This window comes from Gavialis gangeticus, unplaced genomic scaffold, assembly GCF_001723915.1.
Source record: "Gavialis gangeticus isolate Ggan-Ray unplaced genomic scaffold, GavGan_comp1, whole genome shotgun sequence".
NCBI lineage: Eukaryota > Metazoa > Chordata > Crocodylia > Gavialidae > Gavialis > Gavialis gangeticus.
The window spans coordinates 93,256,846-93,264,694 of NW_017729024.1; positions in this window are offsets into that span (position 1 = coordinate 93,256,846).

Below are 7,849 nucleotides of genomic sequence, written 5' to 3' on the forward strand. Positions count from 1 at the left end.
ACCTGTAGTGTTGGTGCATCATGGGAAATGTAGTGCATTGGGGAAACCTGACTCAAAAGAGAATAGGAGTGTAACGGGTTAAAGGACCGTGTTTCCTTAAAAGGAAAAGTGCAGCAGGCAAGGCCTGCAATCTGGTACATGTGACTGACCAAGGGCCAGCTGGAGAGCAGTAAGCAGCACGAAGGAAGATCAAGAGAGGAGTTACAGAACTGCAGGCAGCTCTCTGGGTCCAGGTGCCCCTGCAATAAGCTACAGACACAGTGCCTTAAGCAGGCAGGTAGCTAAAGAATATGTGAAGACACTACAACTGGTGTGTTAGGGACAGAAATTACACACAAACCAGTTTAAGTGATTTAGAAACTAGTTTAAACCTGTAGCAGAACAGATGTTCAGTTTGAAAATGGCTGAAACTGGTTTGAGAGAAACCTGGTTGAATGCAGTATCAGACTTGACTGATTTTAGCTCAAATCAGTTTATACAATGTCTGTCCCAGACCCCATGCTCATTTAGATTAAACCAGACTTCCCCCAGCATCCTGGCATGCTCTCTGGCCTGGGCAGGGCATTCTGCTCCACAGCAGAGCTGGCCTCTTCCCTCTGCTCCCTGACTGGATCTCGGCACAGACTTGACGGTACAGCAGGATCTTCTGGCTTCCCTATGCACCACCGCCACCAGTTGCTGCTTAAGCAGAGATCGCTTTCTTCTCTCTGCCACAGCAGGGACTGTAGCCAGCATGTGGTATGCTAGCTAATGCCAAAAGGTGTGTGTGTGTGTGTGTGTGTGTCCAATTTCACTGGGGCAGGTAGACAGAACTGCTTAGAGCTTTTGGAGCTAATCAACAGGTCAGCCAGTCAGCTGTTTAAGAAGTTTGAAGTAATGTGGAGAGAGGCTATTGTTTTGGTAATTGGGTGATTTAAAAACTGTTATCAACTCCCCCTCCCTGCTCTTCCCCATCCCCCAGCTGGTTTGCTCACCTGTCAGTTTGCTGCAGACTGTATGATGAAGCAGGGAGGGAGATTGAAAAGCTTTGTATCGTCAACAGATGCATGCACTGCACTCTGCCCCCCTTGCCTCCACAGTGCTAGCCTGGGGCTGGCAGCACTCCTGTCCCTTGAGCAGCCAGTGGGGAAAACCCTGGGCCTGTGCAGGCAGAAACCCCTAATGAGAGTCCTGCTGGGGCCTGGCTTTGCCCCCCTCAGCTCAGCTCCCAGCAGAAGGGAACCAGCTTCTAGCCTGAGCCGCTGCAGGCATGTGCTTGAATTTCCTCGATCCAGAGAGAATGTCTGTTCAGTTTCAGACCAGTTTAGCCTAGCCAGGTTAGACTAACCTGCAAAGATTAATCAATTTTGGTGTAGACTTTTTGAATGCCTGTCCATAGCCAAGCTGAGCAGACTTGAGCGGTTCAGAGCAGGTTGAGTAATGGGCTAAGTAGAAATCCTTATGTCACATAAAGGTCAAGTGATAGGTTGGAGCCCAGCATACTAGAAGCCTAGGCTATGAGCTAGGGGGATCAATCTGGTTCTAACCTTTGGCAGTTCCTGTTAGCATAGGCTGTAGACTAAGAAAGGTCCCCTGAGGCCTAGGGAACCAGCCCTTAGGAGGGAAACAGCTGACTAGGTGTCTACACTACTGCAGCCCTATCTCTAAGGTGTGGGTTTAAGGCTTTGAATTAGAGATGGATTGCCTTGGGTTTTTGTTTTAACCGGAGGTCTGGGTGTGGGTACAGGGGAGGTCAGAGGATGTGGGGAGGGTGGGTGCCTGGGAATCACTCCATGATATAAGAGCTGAAGCCAGAACAGATTCCTACAAGTGCTGCAAGCCTGGTGGGCTGAAGCCAAGTGGTCTGTAGGTGGAACTGCCCTGTAAGGGTCCATGACTTAGTGGGCTGGGACCATAGGGGAGCAGTGCTGCAAGGGTGTAGGACCCGGTGGATTGAGAATGTAATGGAGCAGCTCTGCAAGGGTCAGGGCTCCAATGGGCTTGGTGAGCTGATGTTAATATGGGGTCAGAAGGCTTGGTAGATGGAGCTAAGAGGAAGACACACAAGGAATGGATGAGGAGGCTAGAGGCCATAATTACAGCCAGAAAGACCATGATGAGGACCTGTAGGGAGGCCAGAGTGGGCATGACTGGATTAATTTGGCCACCAGGGGGCACCATGGCCACTCTCATGAGCCAATCTTGTTTCAAGGAGCACTAAGTACTTTTGGAGGTAGATACTTTGTGAAAAGTGATAATCCATTTTTTTCACTGAAATAGTTTTGTTGCAAATTTTTTGCCCACCCATACAAGAACAGTTGGTTTGACTGCAGGAATCAAATGGCCAGAAACTTTGTACAGGAGGATTACCCCTGGGAATGAAAGTTAAATTTGCCATGCCAGTTTCTGTGGAAGTTTCCTGAGTGAAATCTTCTGGATGTAACTAGAAGTGGTGAGGGAGCTTGTCGCAGAGCTCTCAGGTGCCCTGTGACTGAGAGCAGAAACGGCTTGGGAGAGACCCCTAGTGGCAGGAAGGAGGAAGCGCAGCTGCCAGTCACCAGGACTGTGCAGGTGCTGGTTGCCCTAGCAACCAGGGAAACTTAGAGACAGGAAGGGGTGGAGCTTAGCCCTTCTTAAGCCCAGGCAGAAGGCCAGGAGGGCAATTCCCCTCCGGCAGCTGAGGGAGGAGGAACTCGGCCAGAACAAGGGGGAGAACTCTGACGGTTGGAACATCCCCTGGTTCCTGCTGGGAGTTGATGCACGCGTTCTCTCTCTCTCTCTCTCTCTCTCTCTCTGGTAGAGAGGGATTCATATTTTTGACCAGAACGGTCTAGCTTTTATGTTGTAGCCCAGGGGCTTTGCGTTTTGTGTTTACTGTTTCACTGGAGGACCCGGTGAGGCTATTAAGGATTGGAGGAGGCCTCATAGGTACTTCACAGTAGCGTGGAGGTTCCTGGTGCTGGAGAGGGTGCAGCATTGTTTGGGGCGCATTGGCCCAGCCTCGGAGTTAGGGGGCAGCGAGGAGCCCCGGAGTTAGGGGGCAGCAAGAAGTTCTGTCACGCACTGCCCGTTTCAGACTAGAGGGCGCCGGTAGGGGTGCGGGCTCTGAGATGAGCTAGAGGGCACTGGTGAGGGTGCAGGCTGAGGGATAAGCCAGAGAGCGACTGCGTGGCGCAGGGAGTAGGACAGACCTGAACAACACCAGATATACCGCAGCCCAAGCCTCACAGATGTAAGGGGAGGAAAGGAGCCACAGATAGTGCCTAACGCACCGAGACAGAAAATAGGAAGCTTCCTGTTTGATTAAGAACTTTCAATCAAGCAAATAACAACAAGGCATGGCAGGCGAGAAGGTGGGCAGTTGGCCCTTGATCGGTGTTGCGGGACCACGAATAGACGGTCCCGGGGAGGCACAACTGTCACAGAGCTGAAGGGAATTTTATAAAACACTGAGAAAATGAGTTTGGCTCAGTGGATTAAAAGAACAGAACACTACCCACTGCCTGGTGCAATATTAAGAGATGGGGCACAACTGCTGTGCTTTCTTAATCCACCCTAGTATCTGCCCAGGGTTTTCATCACATGCTTCTGTGGTTTCACTAGCTATGCTTCCTCCTGTTTCCCATTTTTCCTATTAGAGAAAGGCATGTTGGAACACTACCATTATTTGGACTCTATTGAGGCAAATGTGTGTAGAAAACTCTGAAGCATTTACCTATCTTGTAAATTGTGTTTGCACGAGTAATGAACAGATGTGGGGAGAAAAATCCTGCCTTCATTGAAATCTGTGATTAAAAATCCTGTTGACTTCAGTGAGCCAGGATTATACTTCTAGAATGTGGTCTTAAGTCATCACTGCTTGATACTTAGTAGGATTTTCAGAAATATCTAGGCACTTAACTCCCACTGCATCTTCAGGCATCTAATTCCTTTTAAAAAATCTAGCCCTGGGGCATGACCAATAGAAAGTTGGATACATTTCTAGAAATATATATTGCACTGAAGGGTTCAGGGGTAATAATTCCTAATGTTCTCCAACAAAGGCAGTTTCCTGAATTAATGTAGCACATCTGGGCAATGTTCCAATAAAAATGTTGGCTAGATGCAGCTCTGGTTAAAGATTCTGTGAATTGAATATTTTCAGACAGGCACTACCAGCTAAAGAGAACTGCCTCAGTAGCTCCTTGCCCAAACAGCTGCTGTATTGCATGTCTCAGTGGAAAAAAGAAAGGACAGAGTAAAAGCAACAATTGCTTATGGATTCTAGAAAGGAAAAATGTTAAAATGGGAGGTGGTTCATCTCTTGATTCAGGAAATCTATGAGGAAACAGTAATTCTAGTTCTGGTTTTAGATGCACTGTTTTACCGGTACCCGTAATAGTAATAATAGTATGTTGCATAGTTTAAGGTGAAGAGTTTAAGTAAACCTTTCTGAAAACCTAGCTGAATACAAAGTCTTTTATTATAGACATATACTTCTGACTAATACTGTACTTCCCTGCCTACAATATGCCCCAGAATAAGAAACACTCCTTGTTCTTAAAGGCAGAACGAAGAAGCAAAGATCTTGCCATGTGGAAGTAGCTGAGTAAGAGCAGCTAGGGAGGCAAGCTTGTTCATTGTTCTGCTCCCTATGGATCACATAAGGACAGACGTTCAAAAAGCCTGAATTGATTCAATCTTTGCAGGTTAGTCTAACTTGCTAGGTTGAACTGGTTTGTAACTGCACAGACATCTCCTCTGGACTGAAAAAATGGAGGCACATGCCTGCAGTGGCTCAGACTAGAAGCTGCGGGGTGCTAGAGTAGCCCTCCCTTCCCTTGCACAGTGTTGAGCTGAGGGGGGCATGTCCAGGCCCCAGCAGGATTCTCTGATTAGGGAGGTCTTCCACCCCCCCTCTTTGATAACAGACCATTTATCAGCTCTTATCAGCATTTAACGCCCCACCGGAAAACAAAGCCTTGATCATTAGTTCCAGCTCTTCTTAAACAGCTTTTTCCAAAGGAAGGAAAGTAGGGACATTACCAGCTAAGCTGTTGATTGGTTCCAAAAAGCCCTAAGTGGACACTATCCTATCTGCCTTACAAAACAGTAGCTAGCATATCACATGCTGGCTATGGTCTGTGCTGTGGGAGAGAGGAGAAAGGGATCTTTGCTTAAGCAGCAAGCGGTGGAGGGGAGGGGGGCATGGGGAGACCCTGCTATGTCTGTCAGAGGTCCAGCCAGGGAGCAGAGGGGAGAGCCCAGCCCAGAGAGCATGCTGGGATGCTGGGGGAGTCTGGTTTAACTTAAACCAGGAAGGGGTCTGGGACAGACATTGCATAAACTGGTTTGACCCAAATCAGTTAAGTCTGATAAACGTGGTTGAATGTAGTATCTCAAACTGTTTTCAGCCATTCTCAAACTGGTTGATATGCACTGAACATCTGTTCTGTTATGGGTTTAAACCAGTTTCTGATCACTTAAACCAGTTTGTGTAATGTCTGTCCCTAGCCATGCAGTCTTACTTTTGCTTTATCCCACCAAAAGCCTCGGTGGCAGAAGCTGCTATTACTGTATTTTCTTGCTTATAATGCACCCTTCAATTTCCAGCAGCTGGATTGTTGAAAAAAGGGGGACTGCTGTACGCAAGCAAATATAGTCTGCCTGGTCCCTGGGAGCAGTTCCATGGATGTCAATGAGGCTCTTTCATGAAGTGTTCACGTGAGCCAGGGTTTGCAACTGGATCCTAGTTTTGATTAATTCCTGTTTTAAAATGTAAAGAGTTTTGTCCTAAATCTTTAAGAAAGTGCATGTTCATTATAAAAAGAAATAAGTGTCAGGAAACATGAGATAAAATGAACGTTCTCTGCTAAGTTGTATGTCTTCTGTACATTCCTAGAATTTCTAAACATTTGTAGAAATGACGCCTTTGGAGTTCCCCCATTGTTCCTGCACCTGTGAATGTCTTTCGCACTGTGGTATCTGAGCACTTCGCGTTCTTTAAAGTATGAGTTCTTGCCGCACATCTGTGAGGCTGAGAAATGCTGTCTTACCCAATGGAGCTGAGGCACAGAGAGACTGAGACTTGTCCAAGGTCTTGCAGGTGACTGTCCTTGTCACTTGCACATCTTTGCTCTCTGTCAGCCAGTAACTAATGGCACTTGTCAGGGTTACAGCACCAAAAAACCCCACTGTTTACCCATTATTTTTGTAAAAACAGAAGCAGAATTTTTCATTCGGTATACCTTGAGGCCAGGAAATATATCTTTACGAAGTATAGGTGCCGAATACAAAATAACATCTGCACAACAAATAAAATTAATCTCCAGCAATACTGTCACGTGTATTAGGAAAGTGTATACAACTGGTACCACAGGTGCTACTGGCTGAATGTGGCATTAGTTCCTCTTTGTCAGTTGGCAGTGAATAGGTTAAGAATTCTGCATGGATATGCCCATTAGTAAATAAGAGGAAGAAATGGGTAAATCATGAGAAATGCTTGGTTGGAAATATTAAGAAATGAAGTCCAGTAACACATGTAATAGCAGTAGGCGGTCAGAGGTTTATTGGATATATTGATTAACTAATAGTAATAAAAGGGGAAAAGATCAGGATGTTACAGACAAAGACTGTGATAGCTGAGCCAAGGAGGCTGTGATCCATCACAGATTTGCAAGATCCTGAGGAGGAGGATGTAATGCTGACTGATAAATCCATAAGGAGGAAAAACCTCTCATCTGCTGACACTGACTTCACCACTCTGTCTTTCTGGAAATGAATGCAAAAGAAAACTAAATGCCTCTGGGTGAGGAGACTGCCAATAAGTCTGTGGGCAGCTGAGTCTGAGAAATATGTCTGTGTGGTAAATATGAGAAACTCTGAAAGATGGCATGGAGAGGGTTATATTTGGTTTCAAGTCCACCCTTTGTCTGACAGATAACAGCTATGTGTTTAATGTCGTAGGAAGTTCCTGATTTCCTGGACTCATTGATTAATTATAATTATGATCGTATGTGGTGTCTTCTGTGAGTTGTGCTATTGGAAATGGTGCATGCGGTCAGCTCTGGGCTCTGATTTGGGGATCAGTCCTCTTGGGGCAGAATTGCTGATGAGCTCAAGCATGAATGCACTGCGTAAGAGTAGACTCTGCTCAGCAGTACAAATGATCCTGTTTGTTCAATCTGAACTAGAACTCCGAGTGTTAATATGCATGGCACTGGTATGTAGTGGGAAGGGGAAAGAAATTAGGAATTTTGGAGCACTTAAAATATGAGCTAAAGCAGATGACCCAGAGTGTGGGTTCCATATCCCAAATGGAAACCCTTTGTCCATGGCCTGTATGCAGCAAATACGTAAGACACCGTGGGATGAAAGGCACGGTTCCATCAAGTAATATGATTTAGCCAGCATCCTTGTTTGTGATTACAGAAATAAAGGTACTACTGGCAGTCTCTACAGCTCATAACTGCCATCCTTGTCCTGCTCCGAAAGCCCTACCGATTTCAAAGAGCAGCTGAAACTGAGGATAATCAGCCTTACTTGGGTAATTTGTGCACAATGGCCATATAGCTTGCTGTAGCTCATTTTGGAAATCTGCTGGAAATATTTCTTTTAGGTTTCAGGAAGCCAATATAAACAGGTGCGCCAAATCTTTTAATCCCTCTTAATATGTCAGTGGCTCCATCGGAGAACTAGACTTGTGCTTGTACTCTCCAGAAGAAAACCAATCCTGGCTTCATTATTCAAGCCATCAGTCTGTAGACAAAGGGGCAAAACAAGAAACAAATCACTACAGTGACACCAAGATCTTTCCTATTTTATCTTGACAAGGTTTTGTTCATCTGATGGCGGTTTTTTTTTTTTTTTTTTTTTTTTTTTTTTTTTTTTT